Raw genomic sequence first — 20,888 nt, forward strand, 5'->3', positions numbered from 1 at the left:
CGCTGCAGGGCTCGGGCTGGGAGGGGAGGATTGGGCGGGTGGTGGAGTGGAGAGGAGGACGGTGGTACACAGGCAGAGTGCAAGTGCTACGGGCGCCATTGCCATTGCCATTGCCATTGAGCACCACCACGGCGAGGGAGCGCGGCAGGCTTGCTTATATAGGCAACATGTATGGGTCGAAAATAAAGAAAATATGCCATATATAGCATCATTAAAACACGGAAGAAAATAATAAAGTTGCAATGGTATTATTGAGTTGATCCTCAAAAATGGTATTATTGAGTTGATACTATCCGTGATTTTTTTGGGGGTTTATTATCCGTGTTTCTTATTTTCGGCAAGCTACAATCCCGCCATGCATGGAACTATTTGATTTGTTAGCACTTGACACATGCAGCTATTAACTATAAGTTATTTCTGAATTTCATACGTAAAGTTTCCTTTTATCATGACAAGATCTCTTCGCTATAAGATTCGTGCCTGGAGATCAACGGTACAGACGACGTTAGGACTGAAATCCTTAAAATCTTGCGTTTGTTTCTTATCGTTTCCGTATATAAAACCATATAAGCAACATGCCTCTTTCTGTTTCCGGAAGGCCATTTAGAGCAACTCTAGCGGACCCCGCAAAACGCCGGCCCGCAAAACGCGTTTGCAGTTCGCACAAAACCGCTTTTGCGGGCCGGCGAGGGCTAGCACAGATGCAGACCTCTCAAACGGACTCGTAAAAAAAAATATTCGCGAAATATGCTTTTTTACGGGTCGGCTATGCGGGTTTTGCTCGGGCAACAGCGCAATGACCCGCAAACAGCAAAACAGCAAATCTGAAATTTGTCATAGGGCTTCACAAACAAGTTCAAATTCAAATGACATAAACAGTTTGCGCGCAAATAAAAGCGAAGTACATTACGCAAAAGAGGGCATGCAAAGGTATGCGCCCATGTCCGGCATCATCTTGAGGGTCGATCTTCACTCGGCGTCATGGAGTCCATCTTGAAGTTCATCGGCGCCACCGTAGCCACCTCCGTCGCTTGTTCCAACTCCAGCACCGAAATCATACACATTGCCACCGTATGGAGCAGAGAAAACATCACCGGAACTGGCAGACGGACCGGCCGAGGCGACCATTCTCCTCTTCAAGATGTCTCTCATTGCCATATCATGCCATGCTTTGGTGACGTCGTCCATGTCATTGCGGTTCATTGACATGATCTTGTTCTCTTCGGCGAACAACAATGACAGCGATTTGTTTTCAGAGGCGCGTACTTTTCCCTCCTCAATGGCAGCTCTGCGCAGCCCCTCTTCCTTGAGCATTTGCCATTTTTCTTGCTTCTCTTTTGCCTTCTTTTCGGCCAACTCTTTCTTGATCTCCAACGACTTCAACAACATTAACTCGTTTGATTGCACCATGTCATCAATCTTCTCCTCCAAGCTCGATGCTTCTTGCTCTCTCTTTATCTTCTCTCTAGTCTTCTTGTCGCCATCGGGCTTGTTCAAATTTCTTGGGCCATCATCATCTTCATCTTCATCCATGTTTGTAAGTGAGCCTCTCTTTGGTGGGGACTCTTTGTCGATCAACTTCCACTTGTCACACTTTTGGAGCAACTCCCAACAATGCTCTAATTTAAAGAATCTGCCTTTCGAAGCTTCCATGTCCTTGTATCTATGTTGAGCAATCTTGTCCTACACAATGCGAACAAGATGTTGCAATCATTTTTCATGATACATAATGATGATGCACAACTTGAACAAAGGCAAAGCAAACTCACATAGTCGGACTCCACGGTGCCACTTGGAGGTGCATTGCGTACTTGCTCCAAGCAAGCTACCCAAGGCTGCACATAGGCTTGATATTCTCCCAACGACCTTGAAGAGATCAAAATGTGCGTGGAGTCTTGTTGGGGTAGTTTTTCATAATGCGGAAGTATTGATCTTCGATCCTTTGCCAATATATCTTGGCGGTTTGATTAGTACCCGTGCATGCATCAAGAGACACCGCACTCCATGCTTTGATCAAAGCTTGATCTTCCAAGATGGTGTAGTTCTTCGATCTTTGGCTTTTCCCAGCTTTTGCTTGTGAATTCTCAAACGCTTCCGCTTCGATCTCAGCCAAGTCGTCCGCACAACCATGGTCGTCCACGCCGCACTCTGTTTCATTGTAGTCGAAAGGTTCGAAGGGGGCTTGATCAATGTCAACCGCGTTCGTGTCCAACAACTTCACGAACTCGGTTGTTGCATTGTTCGAGCCACCGCTGTACCGAACGATAAGAAGTCATGAGCTATCGATAAACAATGGCGAAAATGAAAGAGAATCACCAAAGTCCGAAGAGATATACCTTCCGGCCATTTCGTCAAACACCTCGCTCGCGGGGGGAGCGGCACCGTTGAACGACATCGCCGGAGCACCTCCTTGGGGGGGGGGGGGATGGAGTGAGAGGTTGAAGAAGATTTGTCCCTTGAAGTCGGAACCTTCCTCCGCCTTGCGCCCACGACCTTGCCGGCCTTCTCCGCCGCCGGCCGGGATCGCACAGCGGCATTGCCGCCCGGAGCGCGGGCCATCGCGGTGGGGGCAGCCGGATTCCCGCCTTGCACAAGCACGTTGCCCTGCCGCTTGCGGGCAGGCGTGGCGTGTGCTTGGGCGGCGCCGGCGGGGCCTACATGGCCGGCGACGAGATCCGCCCGAGGGGAAGGGGCGTGCGCGACCTCGACGGTGACGGGGGGCAGCATCGGGTCGTCCATGGCGGCGAGGGACGGCCAGGGAGGAGCGGCCAGAGCTTCGGAGGGGGGGGGGCAATGGTGGCGGAGGGTGCGGGAAGCGGGAAAAGGGGCGCGGAAATGTCCCTCCCGCCAAATCTCGCGCCGGATGGGGGTCGAGCTTGGGTCGGGCTCCCAGCCCGTGAAGATAGAGGTTGGGGGAGAAGATTTTTTGCGGGCCGGGGCGTTTTGCGGGGTCTGCTCGTGCAGATTTTTCGGCCCCGACCCGCAATTTGGCGGTTATTTTGCGGGCCGGGGCGTTTTGTGGGGTCTGCTAGAGTTGCTCTTATAACATGCAATAGCCAGTTCACCCCGGTGTTCTGAATTTCAGGAATTTTTTGCAATGGCCAGAAACTCAGACATTGTGTACCATAAGTAACTTTCCACTCGTCATTCAACTAAGACTTACAAATATAAATACTTTCGGACAGAAAAATAATAGTACAATCGTTCGCATTCATCCTTCATTACCTCACGTACTAGTAGCAAATTTCAGTTCAGGAAACTCATCTCTACATGCCAACAAATACATTTACATGGTACACTGTTGAAGGCCGAAACTGACTGAGTGGATTTGTAGCACATTACACACCCACATAATCCAACTGTTGCACCGGCGGAATGGTTCGGCCGGTCGCATCTGGTTTATCTTTTTACCAACTATCAGATCAGTCTTTTGCATCTTTTTTGTGCTAAAAAATTCGCAGCCAGCTGTTCTTCCTGGACACCCGTAATGGATGCTCCGAGGCCCGCCTTGAAGCATCACCAGCTCGCCGCAGGTCGCCGTCCTCGCCATCGGTCGCCGCACCGCCATGTCGTCGGCTGCAGCTTTTTCTCACGCCCATTGAAGCTTTTTCACAAAACGGTTGAAGCTTTTTTCGTCGATGGTTCCAACTTTCGCGGTTGCGTGGTGGTCAGTCCACAAAATTCCTCGCCTTCGATCGAAGCTTCCTAGGACGGTGGTTGTAGCATTTTTTTGTAATGTTTGCACCTCCCTCCATGCCATTCACAGCCTCCTTTCTCTCTCTCTTTGAGTGGTTCCAACAAAAAATCGATCCAGCAAAAAATCAAAAATGGGGGAGTAGCGAAAACAAAGACGGTGGTAGCAAAAATGGAGTTGCTCTTGGTTGTGATGGTCTTTGAGGGTTCTTGGATGGTTTGATCGATATAGCCATAAAGGCTGGCGCCCATGATCTGAGATCCGACCTGGGCGCGCCATAGGACATAGTTGTTGCGGGTGAGTGGCTCGGAAGTGTTGTCGTTCAGGCCAGAGAAGATGGCAAAGCTAGAGGAGGACATGGTTGATGGGGTTATCGGTGGATCTAGGGTTTTGCGGGGACGTGGTGAGATCGGTGGGAGGAAGTTGGAGGCGAGCTAGACGAGATGGAAGAGTCCTGCTATGTATACCACGTTGGATAATGGGTAAAGCGTCTCTATCACCATACATGTTGCCCGCATAGGTTATATATTGATATGTCTTGCGGTACAAGGTTTGTGGTTGTTATAAACCAACGGGAGAGATATAAAAGGAGATATAGATCGATACAAGTTGAACTACTAACTACTCCCTACGTCCCATGATGTAAGACGTTTTTTGACACTACTAAAAAACGTCTTACATCTGGGACGGAGAACACTTATAATGCTACCGTCGTACAAAGCAAAATAAGATGCATAAAAGATAAACATCACATGCAATCAAAATATGCGACATGATATGGTCATCATCATCTTGTGTTTTTGATCTCAATCTCCAATGCATGAATCGTCATGATCTCCATCGTCACCGGCTTGACACCTTGATCTCCATAGTTGCGTCGTGGTCTCGTCTCGCCAACTATTGCTTCTACAACTATCTCTAACACATAGTGATAAAGTAAAGCAATTACATGGCGTTTGCATTTCATACAATAAAGAGACAACCATAAGGCTCCTGCCGGCTGCCGATAACTTTTAGAAAACATGATCATCTCATACAATAACGTATATCACATCATGTCTTGACCATATCACATCACAACATGCCCTGCAAAAACAAGTTAGACGTCCTCTACTTTGTTGTTGCAAGTTTTACGTGGCTGCTACGGGCTTCTTGCAAGAATCGTTCTTACCTACGCATCAAAACCACAATGGTGATTTATCAAGTTTGCTGTTTTAACCTTCAACAAGGACTGGCCGCAGTCAAATTCGATTCAACTAAAGTAGGAGAAACAGACACCCGCTAGCCACCTTTATGCAAATTTAGTTGCATGTCTGTCGGTGGAACCGGTCTCATGAACGTGGTCATGTAAGGTTGGTCCGGGCCGCTTCATCCAACAATACCGCTGGATCAAAATAAGACATTGGTGGTAAGCCATATGACGATCACCGCCCACAACTCTTTGTGTTCTACTCGTGCATATCATCTACGTATAGACCTGGCTCTGATACCACTGTAGGGAAACGTTGCATGGAAAATAAAAAAAATCTACGCAGACGCAATGATCTGTCCATGGAGATGCATAGCAACGAGGGGAAGAGTGTGTCTACGTACCCTTGTAGACCGTAAGGGAAAGCGTTTGGCAACGCAGTTGATGTAGTCGAACTTCTTCTAGCTCCGACCGATCAAGTACCGAACGTACGGCGCCACCGAGTTCTGCACACGTTCAGCTCGGTGACGTCCCTCGCCTTCTTGATCTAGCAAGACGTCGAGGTAGTAGATGAGTTTCATCAGCACGACAGCGTGGTGACGGTGATGGTGAAGTGATCCCCGCAGGGCTTCGCCTAAGCACTACGAAGATATGACCGAGGGTGTAAACTATGGAGGGGGCGCCGCACACGGCTACGCAATTGTCTGTTGTGTGCTAGGCGCCCCCTCCTCATATATATAAGTGGGAGGGAGGGAGGAGCAGCCATAGGAGGCGCCCAAGTAGGAGGAATCCTACTTGGAGTCCCTCCCAAGCCGCGCGCTCCCCCTGCCATATATAACCGAGGTGGAAGGAAAGAGGGGGGGGGAGGGAAGGAAGTAGGAATCCTAATCCACACTTTCCTTGCCCTCCCCTCTTTCCTTCTCCTCCTCATAGGGCTGGCGCGCAGGGCTGGTGTGTTCCCTCACTTGGCCCATAAGGCCCATATCTTTACCGGGGATGCCCGAAACTCCTTTCCGGTGACCCGATAAGTACCTAGTACCCTCCAGAGCACTTCCGGTGTCCGAATACCATCGTCGTATATATTAATCTTTACCTCTCAACCATTTCGAGACTTCTCTCCATGTCCGTGATCTCATCCGGGACTCTGAACAACATCCGGTCACCAAATCACATAACTCATATAATACTATATCGTCATTGAACGTTAAGCGTGCGGACCCTATGGGTTCGAGAACTATGTAGACATGACCGAGACACCTCTTCGGTCAATAATCAATAGCGGAACCTGGATGCCCATATTGGCTCCTACATATTCTACGAAGATCTTTATCGGTCGAACCGTTATGAGAACATACATTATTCCCTTTGTCCATCGGTATGTTACTTGCCCGAGATTCGATCGTCGGTATCCACATACCTAGTTCAATCTCGTTACCAGCAAGTCTCTTTACTCGTTCCGTAATACATCATCTTTGTAACTAACTCATTAGTCACTTTGCTTGTAAGGCTTCTTATGATGTGAATTACCGAGAGGGCCCAGAGATACATCTCCGATACTCGGAGTGACAAATCCTAATCTCGATCTATGCCAACCCAACAAACACCTTTGGAGATACCTGTAGCGCATATTTATAATCACCCAGTTACGTTGTGATGTTTGATAGCACACAAGGTATTCCTCCGGTATCCGGGAGTTGCATAATCTCATAGTCGAAGGAATATGTATTTGACATGAAGAAAGCAATAGCAATAAAACTGAACGATCAATATGCTAAGCTAACGGATGGGTCTTGTCCATCACATCATTCTCCTAATGATGTGATCCCATTCATCAAATGACAACACATGTCTATGGTTAGGAAACTTAACCATCTTTGATTAACGATCTAGTCTAGTAGAGGCTTACTAGGGACACGGTGTTTTGTCTATGTATCCACACATGTATCAAGTTTCCGGTTAATACAATTCTAGCATGAATAATAAACATTTATCATGATATAAGGAAATATAAAATAACAACTTTATTATTGCCTCTAGGGCATATTTTCTTCATTTTTGCCTTGTTGCGAAGAAATAAACTCGCCATGGTGCAAAAAGAAGAAGATATAAAAAAAGTTTCATAAGTTCATGGCAAAACAGGAGTAGTAATTGGCATGACAATTTTGTAGTCTATGAAAAATTGGGGAAGATTGCCATGGTCCATTAAAGAAAAAGTTTGCCATAATACAAGGAATTTTTTTACCATGGTCCATAAAGTGAAAATTGTCCATGGATAAGAAGAGAAAAGTTTGTCATTATCTCAATAAAAATCTCCATGGTCCATAACATGAAATTACCGTGGTACATAAAGCAAATTTGCTATAGTTCATAATTAAAAAAAGTTTGACATCATCTTGAAAAAACAAAAAACTTGCCATGGGCATAGTGAATTTGCCGTGGGACATCTAGTGAATTGCCATGGCAAATTCACTAACAATTTTTTGACATCGTTGAGAACAAAGAAACTTGGCATTGGCATTAATGTGAGTTTGCCATGGGGCATCTAATTAATTTACAGGGCAAAAATTGAAAAAAAGTTTGACATCATCTTGAAAAAACAAAAAACTTGCCATGTGCATTAAAGTGAATTTGCCGTGGGACATCTAGTGAATTTGCCATGGCAATCACTAAAAAATGTTTGACATCATCTTGAAAAAACAAAAAACTTACCATGGGCGTTAAATTGAATTTCCTGTGGGACATCTAGTGAATTTGCCATGGCAAATCACTAACAATTTTTTGACATCATCGAGAAAAAGAAACCCTCCATGGGCATTAAAGTGAATTTGCCGTGGGCATTATTGTGAACTTGCCATGGGTATTAAAGTGAATGAATTTGCCACGGCAAATCACTAACAAATTCTTCATATTTAAATGTATAAAGGAAAATGTATATTTTTGATTTTAATTCCACCAACCTAAAATTGATCGTGAGATGCATAATTAAGGAATTGATAGATAATTGGTCAAACTTAAAAAAATGAAAACCAAAATCAAAGTTTCATATGTGAAGCTCTTTTTTTAGAAATGGAGGAGGACCCCGACCTCTGCATCTGGATGATGCATGCAGCCACTTTATTAATTATTCATACAAGACCTTACAAAGTTATACACCAGTAAGACTAAAGACACCGTCTAGACAACATCTGTCGCTACACCTATCCAGTTGATGAAGGGATGCTGATAGTCTAGGCCTAATACCAAACAGACCTCGCAGCCAAACCTAACATCTAAGACCTGAGGTCCCAACCAGGACGCCTGCCAGGTATGGGACACCCACCAGTCCGGCACATAACTCAACCAGGACACCTGTGATAACCCACAAGTATAGGGGACCGCAACAGTTTTCGCGGGTAGAGTATTCAACCCAAATTTATTCATTCGACACAAGGGGAGCCAAAGAATATTCTCAAGTATTAGCAGATGAGTTGTCAATTCAACCACACCTGGATAACTTAATATCTGCAGCAAAGTATTTAATAGCAAAGTAGTATGGAAGTAACGGTAACGGTGGCAAAAGTAACAGTAGCAGTTTTGTAGCAATTGTAACAGTGGCAACGGTAAAGTAACTAAGCAAAGATCAATATGTGAAAAGCTCATAGGCATTGGATCAGTGATGGATAATTATGTCAGATGCGATTCTTCATGCAACAGTTATAATATAGGGTGACACAGAACTAGCTCCAGTTCATCAATGTAATGTAGGCATGTATTCCGAATATAGTCATACGTGCTTATGGAAAAGAACTAGCATGACATCTTTTGTCCTACCCTCCCATGGCAGCGGGGTCCTATTGGAAACTAAGGGATATTAAGGCCTCCTTTTAATACAATACCGGACCAAAGCATTAACACATAGTGAATACATGAACTCCTCAAACTACGGTCATCACCGGGAGTGGTCCCGATTATTGTCACTTCGGGGTTACCGGATCAAAACACATAGTAGGTGACTATTGACTTGCAATATAGGATCAAGAACTCACATATATTCATGAAAACATAATAGGTTCAGATCTGAAATCATGGCACTCGGGCCCTAGCGACAAGCATTAAGCATAGCAAAGTCATAGCAACATCAATCTCAGAACATAGTGGATACTAGGGATCAAACCCTAACAAAACTAACTCGATTACATGATAAATCTCATCCAACCCATCGCCGTCCAGCAAGCCTACGATGGGAACTCACGCACGATGGTGAGCATCATGAAATTGGTGATGGAGGAAGGTTGATGATGACGACGGTGACGGATTCCCCTCTTCGGAGCCTCGAACGGACTCCAGATCAGCCCTCCCGAGAGAGATTAGGGCTTGGCGGTGGCTCCGTATCGTAAAACGCGATGAATCCTTCTCTCTGATTTTTTTCTCCCTGAACGTGAATATATAGAGTTGGAGTTGAGGTTGGTGGAGCACCAGGGGGCCCATGAGACCGGGGGGCGCGCCTGCCCCCCAGGGGGCCCACCCTCATGGACAGGGTGTGGGCCCCCTGGTCTTGATTCTTTCTCTAGTATTTTTTATAAATTCCAAAAATATTCTCCGTGAAGTTTCAGGTCATTCCGAGAAATTTTATTTCTACACAAAAATAACACCATGGCAATTCTACTGAAAACAGCGTCAGTCCGGGTTAGTTCCATTCAAATCATGCAAGTTAGAGTCCAAAACAAGGGCAAAAGTGTTTGGAAAAGTAGATACGATGGAGACGTATCAACTCCCCCAAGCTTAAACCTTTGCTTGTCCTCAAGCAATTCAGTTGACAAACTGAAAGTGATAAAGAAAAACTTTTACAAACTCTGTTTGCTCTTGTTGTTTTATATATGTAAAGCCAATATTTAAGTTTTCAGCAAAGATTATGAATTAACCATATTCACAATAACATTTAGGTCTCATGTTTACTCATATCAATGACATAATCAACTAGCGAGCAATACTAGCAAATCTCGGATGACAACACTTTCTCAAAACAATCATAATATGATATAACTAGATGGTATCTCGCTAGCCCTTTCTGAGACCGCAAAACATAAATGCAGAGCACCTCTGAAGATCAAGGACTGACTAAACATTGTAATTCAAGGTAAAAGAGATCCAGTCATACTCAATATAAATTAATAGTAATGGATGCAAATGACAGCAGTGCTCTCCAACTGGTGCTTTTTAATAAGAGGATGACGACTCAACATAAAAGTAAATAGATAGGCCCTTCGCAGAGGGAAGCAGGGATTTGTAGAGGTGCCAGAGCTCGATTTTGAAACAGAGATAAATAATATTTTGGGTGGTATACTCTCATTGTCAACATAACAACCAAGAGATCTCGATATCTTCCATGCTACACACATTATAGGCGGTTCCCAAACAGAATGGTAAAGTTTATACTCCCCCTCCACCAACAAGCATCAATCCATAGCTTGCCCGAAACAACGGGTGCCTCCAACTAATAACAGCCCTGGGGGAGTTTTGTTTGCAATTATTTTGATTTGGTTTGAGCATGGGACTGGTCATCCCGGTGACCAGCCATTTTCTCGTGAGTGAGGAGCGGAGTCCACTCCTCTTGAGAATAACCTGCCTAGCATGGAAGATACAGACAACCCTAGTTGATACATGAGCTATTCGAGCACACAAAACAGAATTTTATTTGAAGGTTTAGAGTTTGGCACATACAAATTTACTTGGAACGGCAGGTAGATATGCATATAGGAAGGTATGGTGGACTCATATGGAATAACTTTGGGGTTTATGGAAGTGGATGCACAAGCAGCATTCCCGCTTAGTACAAGTGAAGGCTAGAAAGAGACTGGGAAGCGACCAACTAGGGAGCGACAACAGTCATGAACATGCATTAAAATTAATAAACATTGAGTGCAAGCATGAGTAGGATATAATCCACCATGAACATAAATATCGTGGAGGCTATGTTGATTTTGTTTCAACTACATGCGTGAACATGTGCCAAGTCAAGCCACTTGAATCATTCAAAGGAGCATACCACCCTATCATACCACATCACAACCATTTTAATAGCATGTTGGCACGCAAGGTAAACCATTATAAACTCCTAGCTAATTAAGCATGGCATAAGCAACTATAATCTCTAATTGTCATTGCAAACATGTTCATTCATAATAGGCTGAATCAGGAACAATAAACTAATCATATTTTACAAAAACAAGAGAGATCGAGTTCATACTAGCTTCTATCATCTCAATCAGTCCATCATATATCGTCATTATTGCCTTTCACTTGCACGACCGAATGGTGTGGATAATAATAATAGTGCACGTGCATTGGACTAAGCTGGAATCTGCAAGCATTTAATACAAGGGAGAAGACAAGGTAACACGGGCTCTTTGTTAAATCAACAATAATGCACATAAGAGCCACTTCAACATTTTACTCATGGTCTTCTTCGCTCGACCCCCGAAGAAAAGAAATAAAATAAAACTATTTACACGGGAAAGCTCCCAACAAGCAAAAGAAGAACGAGAAATCTTTTTGGGTTTTCTTTTAATTACTACCAGTACAAGCATGGAAAGTAAACTAGCTAAAAGCTACAACTAATTTTTTTGGTTTTTCTTAAGGTTTTTCAAACACACAAGAAGGAAGCAAGAAAAGAAAATAAACTAGCATGGATAGTACAATCAAAAAGTATGAGCACCGACAACTAGAATGAGTGTGTGAACATGAATGTAATGTCGGTGAGAAATACGTACTCCCCCAAGCTTAGGCTTTTGGCCTAAGTTGGTCTATGGCCACGGCTGGCCCGGCGGATATCCAAAGTTGTAACTGGGGTCGTACTGAGATGCAGCGGCTATTGCCTGATGAGCTGCAGCTTGGAGGCGAGCTGCCTCAGTCCTACTTTCATACTCGTTCGCCTCCTCCCTGGTTATAACATATCTCCCTTTTGCCTGAAAGTCAAAGAAAGCAGGAGCAGGGAGAGCAACATGGACAGTGCGACGTCTGTCAAAGATTAGTCCGTACTGGACAGGCTGTTCATTCCTCTCAATAAACTGATGAACCATAGCATTATAATCTAGATAAATAGGAGGCAACTCCATATCATTTTCACGAATGGGTACCTCAAGAAAATTAGCTAAATGGGTTGCATAAATTCCACCAAACAAATCTCCGCTAATATTGTTCTGATGCAACCTTCATGCAACAATAGCTCCCATGTTATATTGTTTATCTCCTAATACAACACTCTTGAGAACACTAATATCGGGAACGCACATGTGACATGCCTCGCCCTTACCGTTAATGCATCTACCTATAAAGAGAGCAATATAATGCATGGCAGGAAAATGAATGCTCCCTATGGTAGCTTGCATGATTTCCCTAGATTCCCCCACAATTATACTAGCAAGAAAGTCTTTATATTCAGATTTGCAAGGTTCACTAGCACTACCCCACTGCGAGAGTTTACAACAGTATTGAAATCCTCTAAATCCATGGTATAAGATTTATCATAAAGATCAAACAAGACCATGTGAGAATTGCGTGATGATGTAAATTTGAACCTTCTCATAAAGGAGTCAGTTAGGTAGTAATGTTGGGGGCACTTATCTGACACGAAGCCCTCGAGTTCAGCATTACGCACATATGCGTCAAATTCATCCTTAATTCCTGCTCGTACCATGAAATTTTCTGACGGCCATTCACAAGGCCGCACTTGAGCTTTTCTTGGTGGTTCATGGTCCGGCTCACGTATTGCGGGCCTGGGTCCTTGCTTCCTTGAAGAACCACCTTGGTACATTTTCCTAAACATATTTCTTCCTCTAAAAAAATTCTGAAATTTTTAGTGACTCGAAAATAAAAGTGAACCAAACTCAATAAAATTGATAGCAGCTACTCCCACATGTGCATAGAGACCATACCATGCATTAAAACTACTTGGGACCAAATAAATTTGACATGCAAGCTCAAGAACAGGGTCACCTTAGCGGCAAAAATTTGCAATAAATAAAGCACTAGAACAAAAACTAATTGGACCATTGGAGGAGTCACATACCAAAAAACAATCCCCCAAAGTAGTTTTGTGAGTGGAGCTTTGAGCGAGGAGATCGAAAATCGCAGCAAAATGAGCTAGAACGCGAGTTTGAGCTAGGTGGTGATTTTTTCTGGAGGAAGACGAAGTGTGTGGGTGCTGGAATAAGTGGAGGGGGGCCACGTGGGGCCCACGAGGCAGGGGGCGCGCCCTGGACCCTCGTGGCCAGGTGGTGGCTCCCCCTGATGTGTTCAAAGTGCCAGATATTCTTAAATATTCTAGAAAAAATCGTATTCCAATTTCAGGGCATTTGGAGAACTTTTGTTTTTGGGGTATTTTTTATTGCAAGGACAATTCAGAAAGCAGACTGAAAATAATATTTTTGCTTTATTTAATCTAAATAACAGAAAGTAAAATGAGGGTACAGCGAGTTGTACTTTATAACTTCATCCATCTCATGCTCATCAAAAGGAATCCACTAACAAGGTTGATCAAGTCTTGTTAACAAACTCATTCCGAATCGCATGAAACCGGAGAATTTTCGAATAGCACTAGGTTACCTCAACGGGGATATGCACGTCCCCAATAATAAGATATCATATTTCTTCTTGACAGTAGGAAGAGGAAATTCAAAACCTCCAATAGTAATCATTGGAATTTTTCCAATAGAATTGATATTGTGGACTTGAGGTTGTTTCCTCGGGAAGTGTACCGTATGCTCATTACCATTAACATGAAAAGTGACATTGCCTTTGTTGCAATCAATAACAGCCCCTGCAGTATTCAAAAAGGGTCTACCAAGGATAATCCACATACTATCGTCCTTGGGAATATCAAGAATAACAAAGTCCGTTAAAATAGTAACATTTGCAACCACAATAGGCACATCCTCACAAATACCGACAGGTATATCAGTTGATTTATCGACCATTTGCAAAGATATTTCAGTAGGTGTCAACTTATTCAAATCAAGTCTACGATATAAAGAGAGAGGCATAACACTAACACCAGCTCCAAGATCACATAAAACAGTTTTAACATAGTTTCTTTTAATGGAGCATGGTATAGTTGATACTCCTGGATCTCCAAGTTTCTTAGGTATTCCACCTTTAAAAGTATAATTAGCAAGCATGGTGGAAATTTAGCTTCCGGTATCTTTCTTTTATTTGTAACAATATCTTTCATATACTTAGCATAAGGATTCATTTTAAGCATATCAGTCAAATGCATACGCAAAAAGATAGGTCTAATCATTTCAGCAAAGCGCTCAAAATCCTCATCATCCTTTTTCTTGGATGGTTTAGGAGGAAAAGGCATGGGTTTCTGAACCCATTGTTCTCTTTCTTTACCGTGCTTCCTGGCAATGAAGTCTCTCTTATCATAACGTTGATTCTTTCATTGTGGGTTATCAAGATCAATAACAGGTTCAATTTCTACTTCATTTTTATTGCTAGGTTGAGCATCAACATGAACATCATCATTAACATTATCACCGGGTTCATGTTCATCACCATATTGTGTTTCAGCATCAGAAATAGGAATATCATTGGGATTCTCAGATGTGTCAACAACAGGTTCACTAGAAGCATGCAAAGTCCTATCACTTTTCTTTTTCTTCCTCTTAGAAGGACTAGGTGCATCAACATTAGTTCTCTGAGAATCTTGCTCAATTCTCTTAGGGTGGCCCTCAGCATACAAAGGTTCCTGAGTCATTCTACCCCCTCTGGTCACAACTCTAATAGCGTTATCATTTTTCTTATTATTTCATTCATTGAGCAAATCATTTTGAGCCTTAAGCACTTGTTCTACTTGAGTGGTAACAATAGAAGCATGTTTACTAATAAGTTTAAGTTCACCTTTAACTCTAGACATATAATCACTCAAGTGTTCAATCATATAAGCATTACGTTTCAATTGTCTACCAACATAAGCATTGAAGTTTTCTTGTTTAACAATAAAATTATCAAACTCATCTAAGCATTGGCTAGCAGACTTATAACAAGGAATATCACCTTCATCAAATCTATAGAGAGAATTTATCTTTACTACCTGTGTCGGGTTATCAAGACCATGTATTTCTTCAATAGGTGGTAAATTCTTAACATCTTCAACTTTAATACCTTTTTCTTTCATAGATTTCTTTGCCTCTTGCATATCTTCAGGACTGAGAAATAGAACACCCCTTTTCTTCGGAGTTGGCTTAGGAGTTGGTTCAGGAAGTGTCCAATTATTTTCATTAGTCAACATATTATTCAATAGCAATTCAGCCTGATCAACTGTTCTTTCCCTGAAAACACAACCAGCACAACTATCCAGGTGGTCTCTGGAAGCATCGGTTAGTCCATTATAAAAGATATCAAGTATTTCATTTTTCTTGAGAGGATGATCAGGCAAAGCATTAAGTAATTGGAGAAGCCTCCCCCAAGCTTGTGGGAGACTCTCTTCTTCAATTTGCACAAAATTATATATTTCCCTTAGAGCAGCTTGTTTCTTATGAGCAGGGAAATATTTATCAGAGAAGTAATAAATCATATCCTGGAGACTACGCACACAACCAGGATCAAGAGAATTAAACCATGTTTTAGCATCACCCTTTAATGAGAACGGAAATAATTTAAGGATATAGTAGTAGCGAGTTTTATCATCATTAGTGAATAGGGTGGCTATATCATTTAATTTAGTAAGATGTGCCACAACAGTTTCAAATTCATAGCCATAAAAAGGATCAGATTCAACCAAAGTAATTATCTCAGGATCAACAGAGAAATCATAATCCTTATCGAAAATACAGATAGGTGAGGTAGCAAAAGCAGGGTCATATTTCATTCTAGCATTCAAAGATTTTTCGTTCAGCTTAGCTAATAATTTCTTAAGATCATATCTATCATTGCAAGCAAGAAAGTCTCTAGCAGTTTCTTCATCCATAATATAACCTTTAGGCACAACAGGTAATTCATATCTAGGGGGAGAATCTTCATCATCACTTTCATCAATATTATCAGTTTCAATAATTTCATTGTCTCTAGCCCTAGCAAGTTGTTCATCCAGAAATTCACCTAGTGGCACGGTATTATCAAGCATAGAAGTAGTTTCATCATAAGCATCGTGCATAGCAGAAGTGGCATCATCAATAACATGCGACATATCAGAATTAATAGTAGAAGCAGGTTTAGGTGTCGCAAGCTTACTCAAAACCGAAGGTGAATCAAGTGCAGAGCTAGATGGCAGTTCCTTACCTCCCCTCATAGTTGAGGGATAAATTTTGGTTTTCTCGTCTTTCAAGTTCCTCATAGTGACCAGCAGATATAAATCCCAAGTGACTCAAAGAGTAGAGCTATGCTCCCCGGCAACGGCGCTAGAAAATAGTCTTAATAACCCACAAATATAGGGGATCGCAACAGTTTTTGAGGGTAGCGTATTCAACCCAAATTTATTGATTCGACACAAGGGGAGCCAAAGAATATTCTCAAGTATTAGCAGCTAAGTTGTCAATTCAACCACACCTGGATAACTTAATATCTGCAGCAAAGTATTTAGTAGCAAAGTAGTATGGAAGTAACGGTAACGGTGTCAAAAGTAACAGTAGCAGTTTTGTAGTAATTGTAACATTGGCAATGGTAAAGTAACTAAGCAAAGATCAATATGTGAAAAGCTCGTAGGCATTGGATCAGTGATGGATAATTATGTCGGATGCGATTCTTCATGCAACAGTTATAACATAGGGTGACACAGGACTAGCTCCAGTTCATCAATGTAATGTAGGCATGTATTCCGAATATAGTCATACGTGCTTATGGAAAAGAACTAGCATGACATCTTTTGTCCTACCCTCCCGTGGCAGTGGGGTCCAATTGGAAACTAAGGGATATTAAGGCCTCCTTTTAATAGAGTACCGGACCAAAGCATTAACACATAGTGAATACATGAACTCCTCAAACTACGGTCATCACCGGGAGTGGTCCCGATTATTGTCACTTCGGGGTTACCGGATCATAACACATAGTAGGTGACTATTGACTTGCAACATAGGATCAAGAACTCACATATATTCATGAAAACATAATAGGTTCAGATCTGAAATCATGGCACTCAGGCCCTAGTGACAAGCATTAAGCATAGCAAAGTCATATCAACATCAATCTCAGAACATAGTGGATACTAGGGATCAAACCCTAACAAAACTAACTCGATTACATGATAAATCTCAACCAACCCATCACCGTCCAGCAAGCCTACGATGGGTTTACTCACGCACAGCAGTGAGCATCATGAAATTAGTGATGGAGGAAGGTTGATGATGATGACAGCGACGGATTCCCCTCTCCGGAGCCTCGAACGGACTCCAGATCAGCCCTCCCGAGAGAGATTAGGGCTTGGCGGCGGCTCCGTATCGTAAAGCGCGATGAATTCTTCTCTCTAATTTTTTTCTCCCCGAACGTGAATATATAGAGTTGGAGTTGAGGTCGGTGGAGCAACAAGGGGCCCACGAGACAGGGGGCGCGCCCAGGGGGCAGGCGCGCCCCCACCCTCGTGGATAGGGTGTGGGCCCCCTGGTCTTGATTCTTTCGCCAATATTTTTTATAAATTCCAAAAATATTCTCCATGAAGTTTCAGGTGATTCCGAGAACTTTTATTTCTGCACAAAAATAACACCATGGCAATTCTGCTGAAAACAGCGTCAATCCGGGTTAGTTCCATTCAAATCATGCAAGTTAGAGTCCAAAACAAGGGCAAAAGTGTTTGGAAAAGCAGGTACAATGGAGACGTATCAACCTGCCGGGTATGAGGCCGCCGCAGCCACCTGCCACCACTCCATCTTCAGTACTGTACTGCTGCATCTACCTTCCCCAGTCTCGCTGCCGTCGATGCCACCACGGTGCCAGACAATGCCACCATCCTGCACGTATCCATCCACACACGCCCGTCGCCGACACTCCGCAGCGCCATGCCATCGGGATCCGTCGTCGGCCTTGCGGTAGATGAAATACTGCTCCTCCTCGTCCCCTCCAGCCAGCTCCTGCTCCAAAAGGATGCCCTCGGGAGGGAGCACGACATTGAAGGCGCTGTCATTGTCGGTGTCAAAACCGGCAGATCTCGGGTAGGGGGTCCCGAACTGTGCGTCTAAGGTCGATGGTAACAGGAGACAGGGGACACGATGTTTACCCAGGTTCGGGCCCTCTCTATGGAGGTAATACCCTACTTCCTGCTTGATTGATCTTGATGAATATGAGTATTACGAGAGTTGATCTACCACGAGATTGTAATGGCTAAAACCCTAAAAGCCTAGCCTGTATGACTATGGTAATGAAATCTATCTTCTCCGGACTAAGTCCTCCGGTTTATATAGACACCAGGAGGATCTAGGGTTACACAAGGTTGGTTACAAATAAAGGAATCTACATATTTCGTCGCCAAGCTTGCCTTCCACGCCAAGGAGAGTCCCATCCGGACACGGGTGCAATCTTCGGTCTTCGTGTTCTTCACAGCCCATCAGTCCGGCACATGGCTAACAGGCCGGATGCCCGAGGACCCCTTAGTGCAGGACTCCCTCAGCAGCCCCTGAACCTGGCTTCAATGTCAAGGTATCTGACGCGTAGATCTGTCTTCGGCATTGCAAGGCGGGTTCCTCCTTCCGAACTCCAAGATAGCCTTCGGACATATTGAACGTGTCCGGGCCTGTAACATAAGTTTTGTATACTTCCACAGAGGGCACAAGAATTTATAAATCCAATCCACCGACAACTATTCATAGCACGACGCTACGTCACCGTCGGGGCATTATTTTAAACCCGTTGTTAGCCCCGGGTTTCGAGGCGCGGCTTTATTGGCACGTCTTATCCAAGCCAAGATCGTGTCCCCTTATTAAGGGATTCTTATCAACACAAACGTGGGTAACCCAACCGTCTCTTGGGTACAACTCCTTGGGAATAGGCAAGTTTTAAGGCCCAGGAGGAGGCGTTCGATACAGTCTTTATAAAGGGGTGCAGACCCGTCTCTCTCTTCCATGCTTGCTTCTTCCTCAGCCTTCGCTACCTCGAGCTCTAACACCCAAGTTTCGATCGCCACGGTCCTCAGTCATGTCCGGATCCAGCCTCCAAGGCTGGTGGGTGGCTTCTTCTGTTACAGAAGAGGATATTGCGAAGCTTAGGGCGGCAAGATATCTGACCGCAGAAATCCTCCATCGGCTCCCTGCTAAAGGGAAGGTTATCCCTATCCCCAGATCCGGCGAGAGGGTCGTGTTTGTCTCCCACTTCCTCCGAGGGCTAGGGTTCGCCCTTAATCCCTTTGTCCGTGGGCTCATGTTCTATTACGGGCTGGATTTTCACGATCTGCCCCCGAACTCTGTTCTTCTCATCTCGGCGTTCATCGTCACGTGTGAGGCCTTCCTTCGGATCCCTCCACACTTCGGCTTGTGGCTCAAGACCTTCATTGTGAAGCCGCAGGTGATAGAGGGGAAGCAGACGGTGTGCGGTGGTGCCACAGTGAGCAAGCTTAATAACGCCCTTTGGCTAAAAGGATCCTTCACAGAATCTTCCGACTTATGGCAGCGGGAGTGGTTCTATATCACCGAGCCCCGTCGTTCCAAGTGGGCAGTTACGCCTGCGTTTCGATCCAGCCCTCCGATTCAGCTCGCATCATGGATTAATAAGGGATTGGACTGGGGATCAGTTGGTGAGGTGCAGACTCTGCAGAGCCGCATCCGGAGCCTCCTCGAGAGGGAAATTGATCTTATCAATGTTATTCAAGTAATGGTGGTCCGTCGGACCTTGCCGTGCTAGAGATGGCCTCTCCGCATGTGGGACTTTAATCCAGAAGGGCCACGGACACTTCAACACTTCTTCGGCACTACGCACAAAGGGATGTGGAAGTTATTTTTTGGGAAACGAAAACAGTGGACGGATACCACCGAAGACATCGGCCTTGACTGCAACCATCCGGACACCGCGGTAAGTACTCGTCTGCCGAACACCTCCTAGTCAGATACCCTGCAGTAAGATACCGAGCAAAACATCTCTTTTCAGGGCTGGATAAAGAAAGTGGAGCGGATTAGGCGTCCGGCCCCCTTCCCGAAGACTCAGCGGGCCCCGTGCTAACAAGGATGCTGGCACCGGCACCGTTCTAGGCGCCGATGGAGGAGGGCAAGGTGGAGAGCGGGAAGATGTAGCGACCAGACCTCAAACAGTCTAGTCTCTGTGCATCAGTGTCATCCCTGGATCGGTAATGCTGACACGCACAGTACTTTGAAGGATTTATAACAGAGTAGCAATCACACACTTATTACATCGAATAGTTCAAGAGAACTCAATACAATAAATATGGCTTAAGGCCATCTAAAATACGATAACAGCGGAAGGCTTGGAAGATAAAGTGAGTCCATCAACTCCAACAGCATCACTGAGTATAAGACCACGACCTAAGGCTCCTTACTCGTCGTCTGAAAAGTCCGCAACATGATACGTTGCAGCCCGAAACGGGTCAGCACATGGAATATGCTGGCAAAGTAACACATAGATAGTAATGAACAGAATAATGCTATCACTACATGCATATTTGGCTGGTGGAAAGCTCTATGGTTACAGTTTTGCGAAAAGCCAATTTTTCACTACCACAAAGGAATAAATTTTTATTTAACTATCATGGTGGTGGTTAAACATTGAGCAGGTACCTCCAACTCAATCCCAATTAAGAACGTGATTAACCCAATCAAATTAAATTAAGTAACATGATGATGAGATTCACATGATAATCCAAGAACTAGATACTCAAGATGTCCATAACCGGGGACACGGCTAATCATGATTAGTTTGTACACTCTGCAGAGGTTTGTGCACTCTTACCCACAAGACTCGATCGCCTCCGCTTGATTTCTCGCACTACATGGTGTTTGAGAAACGGATGACCGAGACACAGTCTTTCAGAAACACTACTCTTTACTCCGGGTGGACAGTTACACCTACTTTCCCCTACATCTGCTAGCCCAC

Source organism: Triticum aestivum, chromosome 1D (genome assembly GCF_018294505.1).
Source record: "Triticum aestivum cultivar Chinese Spring chromosome 1D, IWGSC CS RefSeq v2.1, whole genome shotgun sequence".
Lineage (NCBI taxonomy): Eukaryota > Viridiplantae > Streptophyta > Magnoliopsida > Poales > Poaceae > Triticum > Triticum aestivum.